General features: G+C 56.8%; 1 protein-coding gene across 2 annotated transcripts in view; it reads left to right on the forward strand.

Moving 5' to 3' along the window:
• Positions 1-2,566: 2,566 nt before the first annotated feature.
• Positions 2,567-25,645, forward strand: part of GPR68 (G protein-coupled receptor 68) — a 30,560-nt gene continuing 7,481 nt past the window's right edge. Inside the window, exon 1 of one of the 2 annotated variants that reach the window (XM_028155913.2) lies at positions 2,567-2,647. The gene's annotated coding sequence lies outside the window, so the exon portion shown is untranslated. Of the gene's footprint in view, positions 2,648-20,507; positions 20,886-25,645 lie in introns of those variants that run through there. The other variant, XM_008148422.3, reaches the window with a different exon arrangement.

Genomic DNA, 25,645 nt, shown 5'->3' on the forward strand with positions numbered 1-25,645 from the left:
CCTGGGTGATCTTCCTTTTTGAACCTCCCCTCCCTCAGCCTCCACATAGTTACACCCATCCCTTTGCGATCTAGCTTCTCTGTGGTCACTTCAGGGTGCACCCAACCCTCTATCACCACCACCCACTCCAGCCCAGACAAGCTCGTACACACCCACAGCTTTCACTGCAATCTTCCCAGAAGGCTCCCAGCACCTCTGGCACCAGCCTCTCCTGGGAACCTCCAGATCTGTTTCCATCTTGGATGTCCCAAGACACCTCCAACTCAAAATGCTCAGCACACGGTTCACCATCCTCCCCCACCAAAGCCTCTGTGCGCCTCCTCTCTCACCTCTGTCCCCTTCAGCCAGACCGTGTTGGGCATCCCCCTTTCTTCCCCATGTCACTTCCTCAGCTGCTTCCAACTCTGATGTCTTGCTCACATACCTAGCCAACCCCAGGTGGGGGCCCCCCTGGGCAGTACCATGGGGGCCCGTGGCTGAGGGGGCATCCCAAACCATGCCCCGCTGAGCTCCAGGGCCCCACCTCTACCCTGGCCTGGGCGCTGTGTGATGTGGGGGGTGGGAAACATCCTAGTGCCAGCTGAGGGCTGAGGTCTGCCTGCAGAGAGGGCGGGGTCACCTGTGGCACAGAGGGGCTCCCCCTGGGAGAACAGCGAAGTGAGAACATTAGAGAACGTCGGACAAACCTTGGGAAGGAAGCATCCAGCCAAGTGTTTATCAACCAGCCAGAGGAGGAGGAGGGAATATGTTTACATGTATGCACACACATATACATATGTATGTATACATGTATGCACACAGCCCATCGATTCCCTCTCACTGGTTTTTGCCAAGCAAGTGTATTTATAGCCCACCTAAGCTTGCCCTCGACTGACAGATGACTGTGGTTCCAATGTGAATGTTGGATGATATTTTCTTTTATGTTGGCAAGTAAAACAAGCCGAAGGTGTGTGTGAGAACCTCACTCATTTGTTAATGATGTGAGTGACTCCTCAATCAGTCCTTTACTGAATGCCAGCCCACGTTCCTCAATTTCTTGTAATGTATTCACATTGTAATGGCTACAGACATTTTTTTAAACTAGAGATACAATATACATACATTAATATTCACCCAAGCCCTAGCTGGGTTAGCTCAGTGGATAGAGCGTCAGCCTGTGGACTGAAGGGTCCCAGGTTCTATTCAGGTCAAGGGCACATGCCCAGGTTGCAGGCTCAATCCCCAGTGGGGAGCATGTAGGAGGCAGCCGATCAGTGATTCTCATCGTTGATGTTTCTATCTCTCTCCCCCTCTCTCTTCCACTCTGAAATCAATAAAAATATATTTTTAAAAAATATATTCAGCCAAGACACACTTCTAAGTTTAATCTTTTAACACTTTCTCCAGTCTAGAGACAGTAGACACTGAAGAAAACAAGCCCTGGTTTGGTAAAATTTGCCCGTTTCTGTGGTGTAAATGTTTTCACCACAAGCAATTCCAAGCTGCCAACATGAAGTCCCTAACCACGGAGATGGGAAGAGATGTGCAGATGTGAGATGTGACGTCATGTCACCTCCGTGCAGACACAGTAGGTCTAGATAACCCCAAGAGCATGGGTAATGAATGGTACAGCAATTACAAGTGGCAGGTTTTGAGTATTTATGGCCTTTGTTTTTAATATAAGTTATTTGATTGCAGGCTTACGTAAGTTAATTTTTAATGATGGCTGTGTTTAACACCTGGCTTTCGAAAATCCCTGGAAACACGGATGGGCGCTCATAAGCCAGCACAGTCCGGCTGCAGCACAGCAAGGGGAGGGCTGGGCGGAAAGAGGACAACAAGGAAGACGGGGCCGAAGAAGAAGGTGCGTGTCCAGAGCAGAGCTTGGCAGAGCTGGCCCCCTGGTCCTGCTACAAAGTGTAGGCGCAGTGACCGCCCCAACGCGGGCACAGAGGCCACCTGGGCTGGGGCGGAGGCTGGGAACTGCCCAGGCTTCTCTCTCTCTCTCCTGCCATCCTTCCCGACCTTTGCCAGCGGGTAGAGCGGAAAGAGGGGCCTGGGAACCCATCACCTCCGCAGCTGCAAAGTGGGGCAGAGTGACAACAGGAAGTCGGGCAGGAGCCCGGGATGGGGGGCGGGGGGGGGGGGTCCTGGCAGGGCCGACACGTGCGGGGAGCAGGAGGGGGCGGGGAGGGGGCGTCCTAGCAGGGCTTAGAAACGGCATTCCCTTCCAAGCTGTTTTCTGGCCCGGCCCACGGAGGTGGGGTTCACGCAGCCGCTTCTCGACGCAGTCTGAGCTGCAGAGGCACCACCAGCCACCTGCTTCCCCCTCTCCCCTCCCCGGAGACCCCCGGAGTGCACAGGGAGGAGTCCGCATCGGCCCCTCCGCGTTCCCCGCGGGAGAGCATGGCCCTCCCGAGCCCTCCGGAAGCCGCACGCTCCCAAGCCTGGGGGGCAGCTGCTCCGCGCCCGCGGGCGCGCGCCCAGCCTCCGCCCCTCCACCGCCTCCGGGTGGCGGCGGCCGCGGGGGCCCCTCCGCACCACGCCCACGCCGGCCCTCTCCGCCGCCGCCGCCACCGCGCGGCGTCCTCCCCTCCCGCCGGCCCGGCCCGGGCTCAGCCGGTGGGACCCGTCCTCCGCCCGCTTCCTGCACCGGGACCTGGGAGAGGTGAGTGCGCCCGGGCAGCTCGGACTGAGGCCGGGGCAGGGGGGCAGGCAGCGGAGGGGGAGGGGAGGCGGGGGAATGACAGCGGCGGACGCGGGGCGGAAGGGACCAGGGGCCTTCAGCCAGGCCAGCTCCCCAACACTAACTGCAGCTGAAAAGTCGAAATTCAGCCTGCGATAAAGGGCTTGGCGGAGGGGAGGCCTGGGAGGGAGGGCCCTGTCATTCCAGGGACCTGCCAGCACGTGGGTGGCATTTGGGGACACAGTAAGCCAGAGGGGGCTGCCCTGCCCAGGGTGCTTGGGGTGGGGCACATCTGGAAAGTCCAGCACGGTCCAGGTTCCCTGGGACGTGCCCTCGCCTGCCTTAAGGTAAGGCCCACTTGGGGAGGAGCCCAGGACCCACCCAGGGGGGCTCTCCTGGGCCCAGGGGCACCAGTGGGGCTGGGGAATGCCATCCTGCTCAGGGGTGGAGGTGGAGGTGGGGGAAGCAAACTGCTACCCACTGAATGTCTGCTGGGCCTGGTACTTACCCCGAATTATCTCCTTCACCTGTCCCAGTTCATCCCTTCCATTCACTCAGCCCATGGGCCCTCTGCTGGGCTTCAGCCCTCGCCTACACCGTTCAAAGGGCACCACCCCCGGGGAGCATCCCCAGGGTACCTCCTAGTGCCCTTGCAGGTTTCGCGTGAGACGTCTCCTCTTTCAGGAAGGCCACCCTGATTGCCCTCCTCCTTCATGAGCTTTGGAAGGGCTCAGGAGGGCCATCGCTCTCCCACAATATGGTCCCTCCCTCCACCTCCTCCTCCTCCTCCAGGCATAGCTGTTGTCAGAGTATTGTAATTGCTGTGGTGATCCTAGCTTTCCCTTCTAAATCAGAGTTTCAGAAACTCCGCCATTCAAATTTCGTTTTATTACATATCCCCTTCCTAGGTTCTTTAGTCTGGTCTAATAATTAAATCTGCACCAGACAGATTGACAAGAGAGAATGACCACATTTAGTTACATGTGTGTGCCTGGGAACCCCACGTCCATGAGAGTCAGAGACCCCGCGTGCACGAGGGGCTCCAAGACAGGAAGGGAAATGAGGTACGTATGACGTTCTGAGTTAAGAATGAGCTGAGGTGCCTTGGGGCTCCAGAGGGGAAAGGTCATTTGCAGGATGATAAGAACAGATGCTCCGTAACTCAGAGTTTGCCTTGCCCTAGAGATAGGTCACCAAAAAAAGAGTTATTTCTGGTGATAACTCCTATTATGGGCAAGGCCCCTAGTTCAGATTCTTCTAGGTAGTTAAGGGGGAGGCAGATGTTTCTCTTGAGCCCGTAGGGTCTCCATTGCCTTTAGCTCAGAATAGCCCACATGCCACAGAGAAGGGAAAGAGACGGGGATGCGTGTCCCCTTGTGCAGCCTGCCACCCTGAGGTCCTCACACTGCTGATCCTCTCTCCGCTCTGGCCAGCCTGCCCTGGCCCTGATGCCCACTGTGTGGCTCCCTTGGGGCTTCCCTGCTGTCTAGACTCCTGACGTGGGAGCTGTGGCTCCAGCACCATCTCTTCCATGTCCCCTGAGCCCCTGCCTCCACCAGGCAGCCCTCCGGGGTGCTCAGCTCCTCTCCTCTGTATCCACTTAGCCACACAACCTTGCATGACAAGGGGAGGGTGTGCAGGCCTCTCACTGTCTCCTGGCTGGCTCCTGCCTCTCTCTCTCTCTCTCTCTCTCTCTCTCTCTCTCTCTCTCTCTCTCTCTCTCTCTCTCTCCAGCTTTCTTTTCTTCCTGTCCAGGAAGGCACGCTGAGCAGACTAGCTTGGCCCCTGTCTGACCAGCCCCTCTCCCCTCACAGCGCCCCACCCCCAGCTCTGTGCGGCTTCTCAGACCTGGTTCTCTCAGACCTCACAGCCGCTCAGCTCGCCCTCTGACCCAGTTCCCACTCGCCTTCCCCACTGAGGAGTGTGTGTGCTGGGGGTGGGGATGAGGCCGTGGACGTCCTAAGGGAGTGATCAGGCCCGTTGCTGAGGGGCACTTGGTGCCTCTTTGCCCACATTTGGGCCCCGTGGTCAATTCCAGGGCAAGAGGAAGACCCTCCACACTTACAGTCACGGTTCTATTACACTTAAGTTCACACACACACATTTCTAATCCTCACCTGAGGACATTTTGTTATTTGAGAGAGAGAGAGAGAGAAAGAGAGAGAGATCAATGTGAGGGAGAAACATCCATCAGTTGCCTCCCATATGCATCCCGACCAGGGATGGAACCCACAACCTAGATATGTGCCCTGACTGGGGAATCGAACCTGCAACCTTTTGGTGTACAGGATGATGCATGCTCTAACCAACTGAGCCACCCAGCCAGGGCAAGTTCACTTATATTGAAACGGTAATTGTGTTCCACTCCCCTAAGTGGCAAATCAGTACCCCCTGCCACCAAAGGGAGGTAATTAAACTAGAAAACCAAGCAGTGTTATTAAATTTTAATTAACACCTGTTGCCTGTCAGAGCAGCCTCTAGGTTACAAGGGGAGATGAGCCAGAATTAAACTGGCGCTCAGCACATACTAACGCCCAAGCGAGACTTCCTCCTTAGTGCAATAAGATGGATTCAGAGGGAATTGGACAGGGAATAACAAACTATGTGGTTAAATTCCCATCTGTCGGCACCTGCTGAGTGCTGAGGACCACCGGAGCTCAAAGTGGCACAGAACAAACCTTCAGTTTATTTTTGTATCACCTGGAGGGCCACTTCCTCCAGGAAGCCCATCCTGATGTGCCCCCCTTAAGCTGTACTTCTGCTGTAACACTCGCCCTGTTTTATTGCAATGGCATATTGGCTTCCACTCCAGAGGGTCAGCTCCGTAAGAGCCACCCAGGTCTATCTCACTCGGTTCACTGCCCAGGTACCTCCCACGGGGCCTAGGGCACAGGCACTGACCCCACCGGGCCCCTTCCAGCAATGTCTTTCCTTCCTCCTCCTCCTCCCCGTCCAAACCCCACACCCTCCATCCTTCAACGCCCTGCCGAGGGTCCAGCTTCAACCAGCTGAGCTCTCCTGCCCCTGAATATTCCATCCCTGGCAGTGCCTGTGCCCAGGGAACATTCGGCTCCATGGTCCGGTGTGTCCCTACACCCCCACAGGGCAAGCAGTGCGGGTGACACCACAGTGACTCGGTAACTACTGGGGAGTGACTCAACGTGGCGCGTCCTGCCAGGAGGCAGCTGTGTGGGGTCTTGGCGGCTGTGGGAGTTTCCCATTGCTCTTGTAACAGATTACCACAAACGTAGTGGCTTAAAACAGAGCAAATCTATTCTCTTACGATCCTGGAGCTCAGAAGTGGGGAGAGAATCCATTCCGTTGCCTTTTCAGCTTCTAGAAGCTGCTGGCATGTCTGGCTCGTGGCCAACTCCGGTCTTGGAAGCCGCAGGGGCTGCGTCTGCCCCAGCCTGCATCTCTGATGCTCTCCCTCTCCCGCCTGCCGCCTTCAGCCTGCTGAGGAGCGTGGGCCCACCTGGGTAACCCGGGACAGCCTCCCCACTCAAGATCCACAGTCACACCTGCCAAGTCCCTTGTGTCATGTGAGGCAACGTATTCACAGGTTCCAGGGTGAGGACATGCACATCTTGGGGTGCGGGGGGGCATTGTTCTGGCTACCACAGTGGCCGTCCCTGGTATCAGAGGGCCCTGGCGCTGGCCGCATGTTAATTAGCTGAAACGCACCGAGCATTTACTCTGGGCCAGCGCTGCTCTGCGCACATCACACGGCACTCTTGAGGCAGGTGCCACGCGATCATCCTCACGGCACAGGTGAGGCGCTGCGAGGTGAAGCACGTTGGCAGGTGGCAGAGCTGGGATGTGAACCCAGGCAGTCTGGTTCCGAGGCGACGCTGCCTCTCCAGCACCGTTATCGCCCCCATGACACCGGCGGACAGCCTCGAGGCCAGGCGAGGTCTGAGGCCCAGCGCAGAGCGGGGATTCACCAAGGTTTCTGGCAAGGGCCCTGTCCAGGTTACAGTTCTTTGCCAGTCCTCTCCCATCCCCACTCTTTCTCACGATCCTACTTCCCACACCCCATTAGAGGCCCCAGGCTTGTGCAGGGAGCCTACAGGAGCTCTAGACAGAGTTCCTGGATGCCAGACCGCTCAGATCCACCCTGTCCTGGCCCAGCATCCACACAGCAAAGTAATGTGAGTCCCTTAGGAGGCAAATCTTACAATGCACCAAGAAGAAAGTAAACGCCATTTCCCAGCTCGCCACCACAAAAGCCTGTGTACTGAGCCAGAGGGGCACACACACGCCTCCCGCCGGCCCTGGGTGAAGAGGGTGCCCAGCGTTTGTTGAGCACTCCCCGGAGTAGGTCTAAGAGTTTAATACTTACCAACTCATCGAACACTCACCACACCCCTGTGAGATTCGTTTATTATCCCCATTTCACAGATAAGGAAACCGAGGCACAGAAAGGTCATGTAACATTCTGAGGTCACACAGTCAGTGTAAAGCGCCAGGATTCGATCCATTCTCCATAAGCAGGGAAACCAAGGCAGAGGCTGGTCAAGGCTGGTTGAACAGCCCCAGCCTGGCCCACCCTACCTCAGTCGGCCAAGCCCCCTTTTGTATCTTCCCAGCCTGACCTGCTCCCTTTGCACCTGCTCCTGGAGGGAGGGCAGTGCATAGATGTCTGCCTGATTTCTCGAGAGCACATTTATTTCACTAGAGGCCCAGTGTACGAAATTTGTGCATGGGTAGGGTCCTTAGCGGCTGCCTGCTGCAGGCCAGGGCCTCCCTTCCCTGGCTGCTGGCTGCTGGCAGGGGCCTTCCTTTGTTTTGCGCCGCCCCCTGGTGGTCAGTGCACGTCATATCAAGCGATCAAACTCCCCATCGGTCGAACTCCCGAGGGGACACTTTGCATATTAGGCTTTTATATATATTAGAGGCCCTGTGCATGAACTTGTGCATGGGTGGGGTCCAGCCGGCCCAGCCCGATGGGGGCCCATCGGGTTGGGCCAGTGTGGGGGAGGGGCCACGGGTGGTTGGCCAGCTGGCCCCGCCCCTGATCCGGGTGTTGGGGGCTGATCGGGGAGCAGGGGTCCGGCTGGGGAGGTGCCGATCGGGGCCTGGATCTGGCCAGTTGGCTGCCACAGTGTGCGTCATAGCCACCAGTTGCTCCGGTCATTCTGGTCATTCCACCATTCTGGTCACTGGGCTTTTATATCTGCACTAATAAAAGAGTAAGATTCAAATTGACCATACTTCGTGACACCCACCAGCCAATCAGGAGCAAGTATGCAAATTAACCCAACAAAGATGGTGGGTTAATTTGCATACTCAAGTGCCGAGCAGCTGGGGCAGGGTGGGACGCATGGCGATGATGCAGGCATTCCGCACTGCCCCAGCTACTCTGGGCCTCTGGGCAGCGTGGGAAGGTGGAAAGGCGGCTCCGGGCTGGAGCGAAGGCAGTGCCGGAAGCCAGGGGAAGGAAGGTCCATTCTTGCACGAATCTTTGTGCATCGGGCCTCTAGTATATAGATAAGACTCTTACACTGACCTTCATTATTAACCCCATTTTAAAGAAGAAGAAACTGAGGCTCGGGGAGGCTACATAACTTGCCAGAGCTCTAACAACCAGAAAGCAGAATCTGGGATTCAAAGCCAGATGTTTGGATGCTACCCCTCTCTCCCAACTGCCTCACCCTGAGCAAGCCTAGCCTGAAGGCCTCCTCTAGCCAAGGACGCCGCCTGGGTTCCCCAGCTCTCCAGAGATGCCCAGGCTTCACCTGGGCTTCAGCTGACTCTCCACCAGCCGCAGAGCTTCCTGCCTCCCGGGGTCCTTATGGGAGGGGAAACAACTCGCAGTCTTACTCAGGTCGTCTGATTAATCAGCTCAGGCCCCAGCCTGCTGCAGTGTGGCTGATGCCAGAACTTGTTCTCAGACAAAACAACTTCTCTGTGCCTGAAACTGGCCAGGGAGGTGCTTGGCCCGGCCTCAGCAGGAGAGCTGCCCGCAAGAATGAGGCGCTAGGAAGCTCCCAGGCAGCCAGCACAGGGCAGCCTGCAGGAGGAGGTGCGGGCTGAGCAGGGACAGAGAGGAGCTGGCTCTGGAGCCCAGTGAGGAAGTAGGGACTCATTCTGCTGTTCGGGGGATAAAGAGATTTCCTCTGAGGCTGGCCAGCTGTGCTAATTGGAAGAATGAATTGGAAAGTCAGTGATTTTTTTTTTTTAAAATAGATCATCTGTGAGCCCTCTAAAATCTGCACGGATTGCTTCATTAGCGTGAGTATACATTAGTGTGTAGACCTCCGCTTCTACAGCAGGGGGGTCTTGGCAGGAAGCAGAGGCTCAGCCAAGCAGGGTGACTGAGGAGAGGTTAACACAGGGACGGTTTTCAAGGGTGACGCTTAAAGGAACCGGCACAGGACGGTGCGGCACCCTGGGACCAGCATCTCCGAGGAGCTGTGACCATCCCAGGCCTGGAGGCAGGAGCGGGGAGGGCAGTGCAGGAGAGGGACTGTGACAGCAGCTGGTGACTTCCGTAAAGGGAGCCAGCCACCCTGAAGACACCTGGCAGGTGGAAAAAGACTCCCCGGACCCCGCTCCCCTCCATCCTCTGATCCAGTGAGTGCTTCCCGTTGGCCAAGCCCAACAGAGGCCAGATGGCAATGGGGCCCGTGTGTCAGCGCTAGAGTGGGGTGGAGCAGGGTGAAGAGCGCACTGAAGGGGCCCATATCACGTCCTCAGCGCCCTCTGGCCTGGGGCCACAACCTCTTTGGTCCATCCGTCCGCTGCCGTTTCTGAGCACCTGCCCTGTGCCTCCCTGGGCTTGGCTCTGGGAAAATACAAATGCCAAGGCTGCAAACCCACGAGAGACGGGAAAAGAAGGAATGACATCAATGCCACTGACGCTGCGTATGGAGAAATCCTGACCGCGTGTCTGGAGCCCGGCCCAGTGTGGGAGGTGATTTTTTTTGTGGGTAAGAAAGACAGTAATTAGCAGCGTCTCAAATCAGCATTCCATGAGCCCGGGCCATAATTTGCCATTCTCTAGGAAGGTTCTGGAAAGCGATTTGTGCTTCACTTTAACTTGGAGAGCTATGTGCTGTTTATAAGGCCAATGCCTGGTTTTGTTTACAAAACAACACATTTTGCTGCCCCTGCCAGGGACTGGACAGCGTGACACCAAGAAACACAGCAGTGGGGCGCATCTCTTTGCTTCTCCAAATCTCGCATTTTCCTAGGGAAAGCGCAGCCAGAGGCGCCAAGCCTGTACCCACAGGCCCATTCCGATCTGTAGGTAACCGGTGCAGGCGCCATGCTGTTCTGCCTCTGAAAAGTGAAGCATGAATCAAAACGGTGCTTGTTTTAACTGAAGAATATTTAGACTGTGAAAGGTCCTAGATATCTTTGGACATCTGTAAAGAGAGACTGGGCTACAAAAAGAGAGGCAGGGCCCAGCTGGTGTGGCTCAGTGGTTGGGTGTCGACTCAGGAACCAAGAGGTTCCCAGTCAGGGCACATGCCCAGGTTGCAGGCTCTATCCCCAGTAGAGGGCGTCTTTCAACGATGCTTCTCTCTCTCTCTCTCTCTCTCCCTCTTCCGTCATCTCTCTCTAAAAATCAATAAAAGATTTAAAAAAGAGAGCGAGAGAGGCAGGGAGACAGGGTCACCGAGGACTGCGCACAGTGTCCCCCTCCCCGGACTGTGTAATGTGGCCGCCCTGGCAGGCTTCACTTTGTAACCAACAGTCTCCACGGCAGGCACTGAACCTGAGAGCCAGAACGCTGCACCTAGCAACTGATGACGCTGGGCTTTCCAACGCCCACTCTTCCCAGGGGCGTAGGGTGAGGGGGCGTGATCCCTGCAGGAAGCAGCTTCCGGCCAGGATTCCGTTCAAGTCCTGGCTCAGGTGCTCAGAACTCAGTGGCTTTTAGACAATTCACGGAACCCGTTTCCTGACCTGTGAAAGGAAGAGAATAACACTGCTTGTTGGGATGAAAAGAGCATTGAGGACAGGCCACACTACAAAGGTAAGGGCCATAGACAAAGAGGGTATTTGGAGCGGACCGTCATAATAGCAGCTACCATCTGTTGCCCCTACTATGTGCTGGGTGTTGAGCTGAGGGCTTTATTTAACTCAGGCAGTCATCTCAGCCGACCTTGGAAGCTGTGTCCCGGTTTCTCACACGAGGAACCCGGCACAGAGGGTTAGGGACGTGTCCAGGTCACCCTGCTAGTAGGTAGCGGAGGTGGGATTCAAACTCAGGCACTCTTGACGTTCAAAGCCAAACTCTTAACAACTGCTTTCAGTTTAGCCGTTTTTATAAAGCGTGTGCGCATCTCTGTGGCATGGATTGTTAACCCTGGAAAACTCCATTTGTGAAGATTTTGCAAGAAAGAGAAATTTCAAAATGAGGACCAGCAGAAGAGGTTCATCCAGCCCCAGAGCAGAGCAGAGCCTGCTGGGAGGTTGCTGGGCGTGTGCCCAGCAGGAAAAGCAAAATTCCAGCCTCTGCCACCTGCCTGCTTGCTCCCTCTGCCTCCCCCCCGCCCCCCCCCCCCCCCCCCGGGTATCCTCTGCCTTCTGCCCACTGTCCATTTCCTTCCAGAGACTCGCCTAGGGGTCCAATCAGAAAGTGTGGGGCGTTGAGCCGCCCTGAGGAGCTAGCAGAAAGTGAGGCATAGATCTCTGCCTTTACCTCCCCTGCGGCACCCCAGCTGCCCTCCATCCTAACCCCGAGAATCTGTCCTGACAACCAACGGCACCAGCTCCTGCAGACTCCTGCAGCGCCCGGTCCCAGACACTCCCTTCACATACAGGAGTGGGCACCCTGCCCTGAGCCAGGCACTGGGCGGGAAGGAAGACCGTGCATGCTTGAGAGAGACGGCTGTGGAACAGTGACCCCAGTGGGCAGTGCAAAGGATGCTGGGAAAGGAGTCAAGGGAGCACCCAGGGGGCTCAGCACAAATCGCCTGGGGCAAACAACAGGGGAAGTGACTTGTCTTCAAACGGGGGGGGGGGGGGGGGCAGGCGCTCAGGAGGTGTTCTGGGTGGAGAGGGACACAGGCTAAGGTATGCAGGTGTGAGAGAGCAGGAGGTGCTGGCGGTACAGCTCAGGGTGGCTTGAGATAGGATGCAGGTGGTGGTGGTGATGGCTGTACACTCAGCTGCCTGCGTTCGAATCTCAGTGCCTCTGCTTACTACCTGTGTGACTTTGGGCAAGTTACTTGACCTCTCTGTGTCTCATTCCCCCTTGGGTACAACGGGGATAATAATAGTATCTCCCAAAGAGATGAAGCTCCAATGAGTTCATGCATTTAAGTGCTTGGCACAGTGCCTGACTCAAAAACGCAGCTGCGAATATGGTTATTCTTGTCTGTGAGCCTGTGGGGCAGAGGACTCTTAGGCCTCGGTGAATTATCAACAGCACCAGTAGGGGTCCTATGTGCTGTCCATGGCCACCCCTGCCACAGGCACTGACTCAGGCCCTGGGCGGCAGCACGCTGCCTCCTGCTGAGGTCGGGGGAGTTGGAGAGAGCCTGAGCAGCAACAGGAGGGGGCCTTGACTGAGTGGCTACCGGTGTGCTGACGCAGAGGGCTCGGAGGTAAAGGGTATTAGAAGGACTGCTTCGCGCATTCTTCTCCCAGCTTCTTACCGAGGGCTTCTGGATGTGGCTGGAGAAGGACCCGGGCCCTCTGCAGCCAGGCCCAGTCTGAGCTCCCGCCAGCAGCTCCAGAGCCGGTCCGGGGACAGGATGGAAGTGCTGCTGCACCTCCAGGACAGGTCTGCACTCCCGGGGATTCTCAGGGCAGGCGCCCAGCCACGGCGTGGAAGGGCAAAGCTGGGTGCGCAGAACTGGAGGAGGGGGTGGGGGCGGAGGGATGCGGTGAATGGGAGCACAACGTGGCCGTGGCGTCCAAGGAATAGAAAAGCCTGGCGGGCCCCGAGCCACCCGCGCCAGGCGCCAAGGACGCATCGCCCACCCTGCTTGCTGCGCGGGCCGCAGGAGGGGACGCGGACTACTGGCCGGCGGGGTGATTGTGGCTGGCCCCTCGCCGCACGGATGTGACTCCCCAAAGCCAGTCCTTTTCCCCTTGTCAGGGTCTCGGGATCCCAGGCGTACCAGTCCCGGGAAACCGCTTGTGGGCGACCGCCGGATCCCGGCACCTGTAACCAGCTCTGCGCCTTCCCGGGAGCGCGCGGCGAGGGTGCAAGCACGTGGCCCCCACGTGTGCGTGCGCGGGTGGAGCGGGCGGCCAGGTGCGGGAGCGGTCGCGGGTGCGTGTGCATGTGCACGAGCCGGGCGGTGGCGCCAAGGGCGGGCGCGCCCGGAGGGAGGCGAGCAGACGCGGCTTGGGCAGCGGAAAGGCCCGCCCGCCCGCCCGGTGGCCCGGTGTCTGCCCCAGCGCCGAGCGCCCGCCGGCGCGTCCCTGTTCCTCTTCTGGGCGGGGTGTCTCTGCTGCGGTTGCTGCCTGGTTTAGCAGCCACCCCCTCGGCTGGCTCCGTGGCCACCTGGTCATTACTCCCAACCCTTCATTTCCCAGAGGCCACGGCACAGGTGACACACATTTCCTTTCCTTCCCCCTAAATCTGCGCGTTCCCCCTTAGTGGGCGGGCAGCTGGGGGTGGAGGAGGACAAAGCTGGACTGTGATTGGCCGCGGGGGCCCCTGCTGGGGTTCCTGGTTGGCAGGCCCCCTAAGCTGAAAACAGGATGAGGGCAAGGGAAGGCTCTTTGCGATTTAGGGGTGGGCAACGGAGGGACCACTGACTTGGAGCCAGTGGCTTTGGGCAGGTCACTTTCTGTGGCTGAGCCTCTGTAAATGGAGATAAATACTAGCTTGGCCTCCTCACACAGGGCTTGTGAGGACAAAAGGTGTGAGAATGCTGTGAGCTATGCAAATCCGAGATGATATGGTTGTGCTTTGCTTAACCCTGCCCTCCCCCCTGCAGCTTCCAAAAGGTGGGGGGGGGGGGGGGGGGGGAGAGAACTGACTGTCCCGGAGGAAGCGGGGCTGGAGCAATGTGGGTGTACGAGACTACATGGACCAGAGCAGTGGTCGGCAAACTGCGGCTCTTTGGCCCCTTGAGTTTTTAGCAAAAGCCAGCTTAGGAGTACCCTAATTAAGGTAATAACAATGTACCTACCTATATAGTTTAAGTTTTAAAAAAATTGGCTCTCAACAGAAATTTCAGTCGTTGTACTGTTGATACTTGGCTCTGTTGACTAATGAGTTTGCCGACCACCGGACCAGAGCATCCGTTGAGAGCTCAGTTCCAGAACTGGATGGCTTGGGCCCAAATCTTGGCTCTTCCACTTGTTAGAGATATTAACCTATCCTCACCTACCCTCTTTTTAAGCCTCAGTGCCACCTTCTGTGAAATGGGCATGACAGGAGAGCCTGCTCCCTAGGATGGTTATGACATCACGCAGATAAAAGCCTGGCAGTGGCCCCTAATGTTAGCTATGATTGTTCTTGATGTTTCCGTTATGCTGCGGCCTTCTGGGTACAGTGCACTCTATGGAGAGAAGACTCATCGAACAGGAAACAAAGAGTGGAAACTGGTTTCACCCTTTCTATCTCAAACAAGATACCTTACCTCTTAGTATCTCATGGGGGAAAGGGAGATTATTATACTCACCTCACAAAGTTGTTATAAAAATTAAAATCGCCCGGCCGGTGTGGCTCAGTGGTTGAGTGTCAACCCATGTACCAGAAGGTCACCAGTTTGATACCTGATCAGGGCACATGCCCGGGTTTCCGGCTCGATCCCCAATAGGGAGCTTGCAGGAGGCAGCCAGTTGATGATGTTTCTCTCTCATTCATGTGTCTATCTCTCCCTCTCCCGCTCTTTCTCTAAAATCAATAAAAACAGATATTTTACAAAAATCTAAATAAAATAATCTTATGAATGAATACAGTGCTCATGGTAAGCCCTTAAGTGATTTTGGAGAATAATAGTCCTTATGTCCCAGTTATCTATTACTGCATAGAAACCCACTTTAGAAGGTTAAAATAACAGGACTCATCTGTTCTGCTCATGAATCTGTGATTTGGGCAGAGTTTGGCGGGGATGGCTTATCTCTGCTCCTTGCAACATCAGCTGAGATGGCCCAGCTGTGGCGGGGGATCTTTTTCCAAGATTACACAACATGTGGTAAACCAGTTGAACCTGGCTCAGCTGGGGCTGTTGGCCAGGGTCTAGGTTCCTCTCAATGTGGGCCTCTCTCAGAAGCTACTAGGGCCTCCTCCCATCAGGGCACCCAAGTTTTAAGAGCAGCATCCCAAGAGACAGGATGTGGGAGCTCCCAGTCTCTTCAGACCTGGACTCAGAAGCCGGCACAGTGTGGCCTCGACTTTATTCTTCCGGTCACGCAGTCCCAGAGCCCACACAGATTCAAGGGGAGGGGTCTTAGGACCCATCTCCCAATGAGAAGAGCATCAGTTTCCAAACATCTTGAATCTACCAAAACTCGAAAGTCTTCCCTTTTGCTTTTTCTCCCTGGGTGCCATGGGGTGACAGATGAAGTCGTCTTTGCTAGAAGACCAGCAGACGTACAGTTGTCCCTGCCCAGGGCCTTACCACAGCCTGTTTGGGTGGGGATCAGGTGCTCTAGGCCTCGCAGGGCTGAGGGCGCAGGCTTCCTACGTGGTGCCTTCGCTGGTGTCTGTTTCCCTGGAACCCCTCAGGCTTCAGTCCCCAGCTCTGCCAAACCCATGCCTTTAAAACAAGAGAGAGAGCCCTCACCGGCTTGGCTCAGTGGGGAGAGCGTCGGCCTGTGGAGTGAAGGGTCCTAGGTTCGATTCCGGTCAAAGGCATGTACCTTGGTTGTGGGCACATCCCCAGTACAGGGTGTGCAGGAGGCAGCTGATCAAAGTTTCTCTCTCATCGATGTTTCTAACTCTCTATCCCTCTTCCTTCTTCTCTGTAAAAAAAATCAATAAAGTATATTTAAAAGAGAGAGAGAGAGCAGCTAGGGAGAGAGTAATCTGGATTCGGAAAGCTAGATTATAGCAGGTGGCCCAGGCTGAGTCTAATGAGCATCTCTGTAGCGTAGGTCCCTGGAGAAGTCTGTTTGTTTTACGAGAGGACTACTGCCTGGGTGTTTGGAATGACTGTTGTCATACATGGTTAGGTTATTAATTGATGGGTTGGAGCCCTCCTGGTGGGAAGGCAGGCTGGTGGGAAGGCAGGCAGGTTGGGGAAGCAGGCCTGCGGTCACCATGGCAACCTTCTGGCCTGTGCTTTGTGCTTCCTGTATCAGAACAGGAAGGATGCCCAAGCAGCTCTCCTTAGACAGACCACAGACTCCCCAAAGAGAAACCAAAGTCTCTCTTTTGGCAGTAGGCTTCCATGGTCATGCATTTCCACACATAGCCACCCACCCACGCCCTCAGAGTCAAAACCAGCCTTCCTCCTGTGGCCTCATCCCATATCCTGTCTCCCCCAGTTCCTTAGCTCCTGGCCCTGGCCTTCTGCACGTGGGCTGCAGAAGTAAATGGAGCTTCATTTATTGATTCAAACACCCAACACATTTTTGTTGTGCATTCATTTTGGCAGAGAACCGTTCTCCTTGGCAGAGAGCAAAACAGACCCAGCTCCTTCCTCCCGATGGAACCTGCTGTTTGAAGGGGAAGATGGGCATGAACAAGCCATTGTGTAAATTCCCATGCATTGCACTGGTAATTATTAAAATACAGTTAATTCAGACCTTGACTTGAGTCGCAGCTCTGCCGCTCAGCCAGTGTGATCACAAGGGTCCTTAAAAGTGGAAGAGGGGGCAGGAGGGTCAGAGTCAGAGGAGATGTGACCGTGGGAGCAGAGGGATGTGAGAAGGACTCAGTGCCCCGCTGCTGGCTTTGAAGATGGGAGGGGCCACAAGCCAAGGAATGCCAGAAGCCTTTAGAAGCCAGGAAAGATAAGGAAGTCCATTTCCCCTACGCCCCCCAGAAGGAAGGCAGCCCTGCCAACACTTAGATTTTAGCCCGGCGAGATCCACGGCAGACTTTTGACCACCACAGAGAAGAAATGGGTGTTGTCTTAAGCCAGTGGTCGGCAAACTCGTCAACAGAGCCAAATATCAACAGTACAATGAAATTTCTTTGGAGAGCCACGTTTTTTAAACTTAAACTTCTTCTAACGCCACTTCTTCAAAATAGACTCGCCCAGGCCGTGGTATTTTGTGGAAGAGCCACACTCAAGGGGCCAAAGAGCCGCATGTGGCCCGAGAGCCGCAGTTTGCCGACCACGGTCTTAAGCCATTAGGTTTGTGGTCATTGGTTCCTGCAGCAACGGGAAACTCCTAAAGTAGCCAAGAGCCCTGTCTTTGGAGTCACACAGTCCCGCTGTTTCTGAGCTCTGTGACCTGAGCTCTGTGGCTGGCGCTCTCAGCGTCTCAGCAGCCTGGCTACCAAACAGGGAAAACCCTGCCTCCCAGGGCCCATGTGAGCGTGCAAACAGGAAACAGCGGGAAGGAGCTCAGCACGGTGCACGGTACAAAGCACGTGCTCCCAAATGGCAGTGACTGTACTTCCTGACCCGAAGCTGCTCCCGCCAGTTCTCTGGTCGCGCAGGGCCGCGGTGCCAGGCACTCTGGGAGCATCCCTGCCGCTCCTCCCCTCGGTCCCTTCAGCCATCTTCATTCGCACCTGGGCACTTCTGAACCTATAACAGTGCAGCTCCTCTGATGCAAACCTGTGCTAAAGCGTCAGGCCCAAGGCGCCTTCAAGACGTAAGTCAGCGGAGGTCCCTGCAGGCAGACGGCAGATGACTCCTGATAGACACTTGTACTTATCAGAGCTCACGAGGCTCCTCTGAGGCCTTTACCCCGACCAGCTCCAAATCAGCAGCGTAGCCGTGGGGAACAAGGTAATGCGCTGTAGCAAGCATCTTACCGCGTTGGCCCGCCCACCCTTCACCTTTCCTGGGGTGAGTCAGACTGCGGGGCGGACCTTCTAGCCTGAGGGATCGATGCTGTCACCACTACCATCCTCATCATCACTGCATCCTCACTAACACAGGAACCTACTAAATGCCAGGCACTTGTTGGACCTCATCTCTCGGGTTCTCACAGAAGTCCACTGATTGTCCAGGAAGGCGACTTGTTAAGGTCACATAGCCAGACAGTGACAGCTCAGGATCTCAACCTCCTCTGTCTTTTAACCTCCGTCTGGCCCAGAGCCTCTGCTTTTAACCTCCGTCCCGTGACCACAGGGTTGCTGCCCTGTGCCGAGGCCTTGCTTGGTGCCACCAGCTCAGGGCAGACTCCAGAGTCCTCCCCATGATGACACCCAGGCTGCCTGGACCTCTGGGGGCCCATGAGTGCCCTTCTGGCTGGGGGCCCTGTCGCCCTCAAACGAGCCTCCAGAACATTTCACCAGGCCCTGAGCCCAGGTCCTGGAGGAGATGTTCATGTTGGGGGCAGGCAGGACCTACTCAGGGTTCAGGCAAGCCTCCGGTCTGTCATCCAGTGGGTTCCACAGCACCTCATGACGGCGGGCACTGGGGCCGAGACAGATGGGAAAGGAATTCAGGCGGTGGGCCTGGCCCAGTTTCGGCCCTTCTGTCTTCCCGGGATGGGAGGAGCCACAGCGGCAGGCCCTGCAGCCCCCATGAGATCACACCCCCCCTACACAGGGCGTGAGCATTCTCACCCTTCACTACATGCCCGTCCCTGCTCAGCGGCGGCGGCTCCAAGGTTCTGGCACTTCAGGCTTTGGGAGGGGAGTTTGAATGGGGGAGGTGAACCGGGGCTTCTCTGGAGGCCACGTTTTGATTACAGACTCGCTGCTTTGGCTTCGCAGCAGGTTTGCTTGGAGAGGTTGGGGAGGGTCGAGGTTATGGGTCTCTAGGCCCCTCAGGCCACTGCTTGATGCTCGGTGTCATCACTGTTTCTCGTTCAGAGACAGAATCCTAGCACCAGAGTAGATCACAGCGCGGGCTGTTCTTTCTGTCACTGGGTGGGCATGTCACAGAGGACATGGGCTCAGCGATGTGACTAAAGCCGAAGCCAGCTTCGTCCCATCTGCAGTCCCAAAGGCCCAGTGGGGAGGGAAAGGGGGGGACCCTGGCCCTGGAGAGAGAGAGAGAGAGGCTTCCCATCCCAGATGAGGTGGTGCACCCTGTTGGCAGAGGGGGCTGGCCAGCCTGGGGCAGCCTGGGAGTCTTGGGGGAGGGGGCGGGCACAGGTATCAGTAGTCTTCCAGGCATAGATGGCCTGTGTGCGCATGTCCAGTGGGCTGGGCTGCCCTGTAGACAGAGCCAGGGGTGCTCTCTTTGGGTGGTGTGCCCTGGGGGGAGCCTGCACTCCTAACCGACCCGTCCTTTCGTATGAGAAGGGGAGAGCCAGCCACACTTCCGCAACTCAGAACCAGCGTCTGGTCTGTGGGAAAGGACTCCCCATAACCAGGCGCAGCCTTCTCAGTAACTAACGGAGGAGACCATTGGAGAGGGCCCAGGCCCCACGGCGGTGGGGAGGGAGGGGAGAGGGGTGGTTCCCGGGACCCCTGCCAGTACAGTCCCCTGACAGGCCTAGAGCGATCTGCTCTCTGGAGAAGACAAGTCCCACAGACCACGCAACAGAGCCAGGGGCACGTACATCCTCAGGGACACCCTCCCGTGCATGTGGGCATTGGCTTCCTGGCTCCAGCCACATATCCTATGAGCAGCGTCCAAGGAGGGAGGAGGTCACGCCAAAATAGAGTGGCTCTGACGTGGGCAGCAGGATCCTAGAGTCACAGCTCTACGGTGTGGCTGTAAGACCCTGATCAAGAGCTTTTGCCTGGCTGGGCCCGCGTGTCCCCACCTGAATGAGGAGGAGCCCGGGGCTGCTCTGCTGGGAGAGCGGCAGATGCTCCTGAGAGCCAGAGCCCCATGGCGCCAAGCCCTGTGCTTGCTCCCCACCCGGGCCCGAGCTGTTTAAAAACATTAACGCTGCCTCCGGCGCGTACCCAGGGCCTCTGCACTTGGCTGCCCGCTGAGCTGTCCAGAGAGCTTTGAAAACCATGGGTGCTGGCACCGCATCTCCAGCGAGTGTGGTTTCATTCGCCTGGGGTGGGGCCCGGCATTGGTGGTGTTTTTCATAAGCTCCCGAGTATTTTCTAAGGTACGTGAGACCCACTGACCCAGAGGTTGGCTGCTGGTGGCTGGAGAGTGACATCCTGCGGGTGGGAGTGGAGACGGTCAGCTTGCCCCATCCTTGCCTCGTTGTCCTGTTGTCCTCGCTGGGGTCCGAGGTCTGCTCTAGTCACCTGGGCGGCTCAGGGAGGACCCCTGGCCAGGGCTCCACGGCCTGCGTCTCCTCTCCTGGGATCCCGTAGGACTCAGTGGTCGGCAAACTCATTAGTCAACAGAGCCAAATATCAACGGTACAACGATTGAAATTTCTTTTGAGAGCCACATTTTTTAAACTTAAACTTCTTCTAGCGCCACTTCTTCAAAACAGACTCGCCCAGGCCGTGGTATTTTGTGGAAGAGCCACACTCAAGGGGCCAAAGAGCCGCATGTGGCTCGCGAGCCGCGGTTTGCCGACCGCTGCCGTAGGTGCTCAAAGGGGTTTGATGGGTAGAATTAGTGCAGCCCCTTCTCCTGCATGCCCCCCGGCCCCCGAGGTCTCCTGTCCCTAATTTCAGCTTAACATCCCCCCCCCTTCACCCCTCCACCTTCCCAAGGTTGCCCCCTGCCTCTGGGATGTGTGGGAAGCAGGCCGAGCAGGTGGAGGGAGCAGTCCCGCCGCCCTGGTCCTGGCAAGTGCTCCTGGGCCAGCGCCAGCCTGACACGGATGAGTTCACATGATTCTGCCTCAGCTCCCAGCTCCGGAAGGGGCAGCCTCCAGCTGGGGTTTTCTAGACGGAGCTGGGAGGCGTGGTCTGCGGGAAATCCCTGGAGGGGGAGTGTGGGTCCTGGTGCAGGGCTGCCCGCCGCGGCCTGGGGGGTCCACCAGGCCCCGGAAGGTGCTTTTGCGGCTCCTCCCCAGACCTTCTGGGAGCCGCAGAAAAAAAGCCCAGCTGCTTGAGGTTTGAGGGCAGAGCTCAGCCGTGAAGCAAGTCACAGAGGACCCGGGATCCCGCGGGGACCGCTTCCCGTCGCTGCCACGCGCTGCCGGCCCCTCACCTGGCTGGGGCAGCGCCTCCCTGGGGTCTGGAGGCTGAGCAGGTGGGGCAGTCCAGCATTAGAGGGTCAGGGAATACATTTGGCAGCTCAGGACCTGCATTTAGAAAAACAGAACAGAAGAGACCTGATGAGAGGGCACCGCAGACGGTAGGGTAAGTACTGCATTGGGGAAGTTAGTGCCTGTGTGCATGTGCGCGTGTGTAGAATGCGTGTGTAGAATGCGTGTGCTGGGTTACAGTGTCAAGTGCATCTCTTGCTGTGGTTTGTGGTCAGAAGCGCTTAAAGGCAGTGTGTGGGTGCCTCGATGCCTGGATTCTGGATTCAGACCGCCCTGACTTGCTGTGTGAACTTGAGCGACCGTGTCAGCCTCTCTGGGCTTCGGGTTCGGTGAGATGGGTTGGCGGTGCCAGGCCGTCTGAGCCTCGTGAGCCCAGATGGGATTGAACTTGGAAACGGCTACGAGGCTTTAGAAATGAGAGCCTGCCTTGCTGTTGCTGGAGTGTGGCTACCTGGGGGAGCCGTGCGGCTGAGGAAAAACGCTGCCTGCGTCCTCCTCCCGCCCCAGAGGGAAATAGCAACAGCCTCCGAGACAGGCACGCGTAGGAAATGAAACAACCTTGTTGAAAGGATGTGGAGGTTCAAGCAGAGAAAGGAAGAGAAGCTGGGTCTGCCGGAAACTCCCTGCTCCGTGGGCTCAGGGCTCCCGCGAGCAGGGCCACCCGGGCACGGTGAGCGATGGTCTGTGTGCCCGCGGGCGCCCCGGGGAAGCGATCGCTGTGTGTGTGCCAGCCGTGCTCCCGCACGCGGCCCCTCCTCCTGGCTTGGAGCGTGCAAGGGGTCCTTACCTCGCGTCAAAGCCCCTTCCTTCCTTTCGGGGCTCTCGTTCTCTTGGCCGTTAAAGTCCTCGCAGACCCCTCTGTGCTGATGAGCATTTGCAGGTTTGCTTTTAGGTGTTGGGGTGCCTGTGTGTGATGATAAGTGAGGGACTAGATGCCGTAGCTCCTTGTTCTGGTTCTTTGCCGCACCCCCTCCACTTGGGGAAGCTCGACGGGACCCACAGGTTTTCTTCAGTGGGTGCTGAGGGAATGGGTGACCTGGCGGAGCACCCTCCAGGTGCAGGGGCTAGCCGGGGACCACGCCTGGGGGCCCTCATGGTGGCAGCTATACGGACTGGAGCCTGGTGAAGCCTGGAGGTGGAGGGGGGCTGCTCAGCGCCAATAAAGACAAACGGGAAGAGAGCCTGGCATCAAGGAAAGTGCGGGCCAGCCGGAGTTCCAAACCTGGCCGAGCACACGGTGACTGTGGAATGCTGAGCAGGTTGGCTCACCTCCCAGCCTCAGTTGTGTTTTCTCCATCTGTAAAATGGGCGCGGATGAGAATGGCATTGGAAGAGATGTGCCTAGCAGGTGGAGGGCTCTCAGCGGATCTGGGTTGGCTCTTCTATCCCGTCTGCATCTTTTCACGTACAGAACACTTTTGCATCCACTGTGTCTTGATTTTTGAGGAGTAGGATTCCTGTGGAGACCAGGTAGAGAAGGGACGCTCCTGGCAAGGTGTAGTTTCCACCTGGGGTAGAAACGAAGCCAAGTGTAGTGTCTGTCTGTCCTCAGGCGCTGGGAGAAGGGAGGACTGGCTGTGACAAGGCCTGGGTGAGAGAGCAGGACCCTCCGAGCAGCTCAGGCAGCCTGAGCAGGTGCCAGGCCGCTGGAAACAAGGCTACAGGCATTCCTCCTCGTCACTTTTCTGTTTCTATTAATGAAAACTCCACTGTCCCAGCACCCAACCTCAACCACCTCCCAACCCAGCCATCTGCCTACCTACCAACCCATTCATCTTCCTATCTACCCATTAACCAATCCATCTATCCATGTACCCGTCACCCATCTAGCCATTCACACACCCACCCACCCAGCCATTTCCACACTCATCCATTCATTCATCTGTCCACCCATCTACCCCTGATTCATTCATCTCATAAATGTACCCATCTACCGGGCCATCCACCCACCCATTCATCCACCTATCCGCTCATTCACTCACATCTATCCATTTACCTCTCATCCATTTATCTGCCCATCCATTTACCCATCCACCCACCCAGTTATCCATCTAAGAAGTAAATTTTTTAGAGCTACTAAGGACCAATCACTCATAGTCAGGAACATCTCAGATTTGTCCCTGACTGTTCCCCACCTCCCTTCTAATTAACTGTTAGTTACTACGGCTCCTTCTTGTCTCCTTTCTGGCCAGGCCCCCTTTATGCCTAGATCCAGGCACGCCAAGCTACTTCCAGTTCCAGGAGGAGCCCATTCACTCTCTCTCTTGGACTGGATCTGTTGCACACACGTGTCTACGGCAGAAACGCCCCTCTGCTCAGGCAGCCCTTCCCCTTCTCCTGGTCTCAGCATAACCTGCTCCTCAGGACGGCTTTTCTGGCTGGGTTAAGTCCCCTCTAATGAGCTCCCTTAAAATCCTCCTCTCTTTAGGAGCTGGTTCACTTATCTCCTCCCCTCCCCCGGGAGACTAGAAGCAACTTGAGTTACCCTAGGAGCCAGTGTTCAGTGCAGTGCCCTCCATGTAACAGATACTCAATACGTATTTGTTGTGTGAATGGGAGGGTGGGTGGGTGGATGGATGATGAACAGGTGGATGACTAGAAAGCCATTCAAGGGTTCCAAGCAGGCGTGATGAGGTTAGATTGGTGTTCTAGAGGATGTCTTTGAGGGCGGTGAGAGGCCATGGAACTGATTCCGGGGAGGAGGTCTTGACCAAGCCCACCGGGGCACTGGTCGGGGAGCTGAAGAGGAGACGGACGTGGGAAACATGTAAGCGTTGAAAATGGTAGAACCGGGTAACGAAGTGGATGCTGTGGGTGGGGATGAGGGAAGACGCTGAAGGCCAGCCACCCACCGTGAGTGACTGGGCAGGCAACAGACTAGCGGAGAGAAGGACGGAAGCAAGCGGGGGCAGGCCTCGCTGAGCACGCCCTGCGTGGTGGCAGGAAGCTGGGGAGGGTGGTGCGGTCTGCGCGTCCTGAGAGTGCAGAGGGGCTGAGACTGTGGAGGAGCTGTCATCCCACAGAGTGTGCGTGTGGAGTGACAAGCACAGACCAGCAGGGAATGTGAGTGGGAGGGACGTGCAGGAAGCCCGCCGTCCAGGGCCTGCGGTGGCAGTCCTTCCTGCAAGTGGCCTTCCTATCTTCGGAGATCGGAGGCGCCCTGAGGGCGGGAGCCGTTTCTTCCTTATCCCTCAGTCCCGTGTCTAGTCTGGTGCCGAGGACCTTGCAGATGCTCCACAGATACTTATCGAAGGAAACCCAGAGGCGCTGGGCTGTTGGGCAGGCCACTCCCTCTGATGTCTGAGATTGTTCTCATTTATGGACTTGTGCTCCCGCACGCAGCCCCTCCTCCTGGCTTAGAGCGTGCAAGAGGGCCTTACCTTGCGTCAAAGCTGCTTCCTTCCTTTCGGAGCTCACGTTCTCTTGGCCATTAATCTTTTGCACTCGGATGTCGAGTGTGACTCGACACGGTTAGCATTAGAATAAAGGAATCGAGAAAAAAGCAAGCGAGTGCAAAGGGTTAGAGTCCTCGCAGATCCCTCTATGCTGATACACACACTTATCCATATAATAAAATGGGGGCAATGACAAGGCTGTTGTGAAGATCGGGCAAGAGGGCAGATGTGAAAGGCTCTGGGAACTGGAACAGAGTTTGCAAATCCAGAGTGGAAGCACAGTCTCTCTAGTTTGAAATACAGATCCAGGCGCCGTGTTTGAAAAGCCGGCGTCAGGCTGTGGAGCTCCCCAAGGCTGTGTCCTGGCTCTGACCCGGGTCTGCCGGCTCTCCAGTGCCCCTTCCAGCCGCCTTCGCTCCCCAGCCTGGGGCCTCGTGTAGAACACCCGATCGGGAGCAAACCCCAGACTTTCTGGACCTGTGGGTCCCTGGCTCCTCAAAGGGTGGCCCACAGGCCCGCAGCCCCCGCGGCACCTGGGAGCTTGTGGCCGGTTCTCCGGCCCCGGCTCAGCCCCTCGGGGTCAGAAACTCGAGGTGTGGTTCAGTCACCTGCGGTGGCAGATCCTCGGGTGACTCAGGCAGAAGGTCCAGATCCCCCGTCTAGAATGTCAAAACCCTTTTTATTTTGCTCCAAAGTGAACGTAGGAGGTACTTTAAACATGGCCCGTGTGTCTTTGCCCTGCAGGCTTGACTATTTGTGACTTTGGTTGCCAGGCGTCCCTCATTGTTGGCGAAGGAAAGAGGAAGCCGCGAGCGGTTGTCCCCGCCCACCCCGTGCATGTACTCGCTCACACCGGTAAACAACAGGCGTTGGGCCCGGTGACTCTCAGGGAATTCTTAAGACCTGCTGGGACGCGTTCTCGCCGTGGCTCATTCGCCCTGTCTTATCGGCTTGGGAGGGCCTGTGTTTATGAATGAATTCTGGCTTCCTGTGGGCGGATTGCATCTGGACTAGGGGGAGCCTGAGGTCCTGGGTGGGGTCCTGCACTGCTGTGCACTTCCTCATAGGGAGCCCGGTGAACCGTCCGGCCCCACAGGTGTGGAGTTGGGGTCCACAGACAGGAGAGCTGGCGCAGGGAGGGCAAGTAGGGCCGAATTCTGACTCGCCGGGCTGTGGGCAGAGCTTAGGGGTCACAGGTCTCAGCGGCCCCTTCTCCCCTCCTCTCACCATCAGGACACAAACAGAAAAAACAAACAAAAAAAAAAACAAGAAAAGCCTGGGTACTGGTGGTGGGAATGCAAAATGGGGCAGCCGCTGTGGAAAACGGAACGACGGTTCCTCAGAAAGTTAAAAATAGAGTTACCATGTGACCCTGCGATTCCACCTGTGGGTGTGTGCCCCTCCCCCCAAAACAAAACAAAACAAAACACAGAAAGCAGGGACGCACACAGATAGCTGC

The sequence above is a fragment of the Eptesicus fuscus genome, chromosome 5 (genome assembly GCF_027574615.1).
Source record: "Eptesicus fuscus isolate TK198812 chromosome 5, DD_ASM_mEF_20220401, whole genome shotgun sequence".
Classification (NCBI taxonomy): Eukaryota; Metazoa; Chordata; class Mammalia; order Chiroptera; family Vespertilionidae; genus Eptesicus; species Eptesicus fuscus.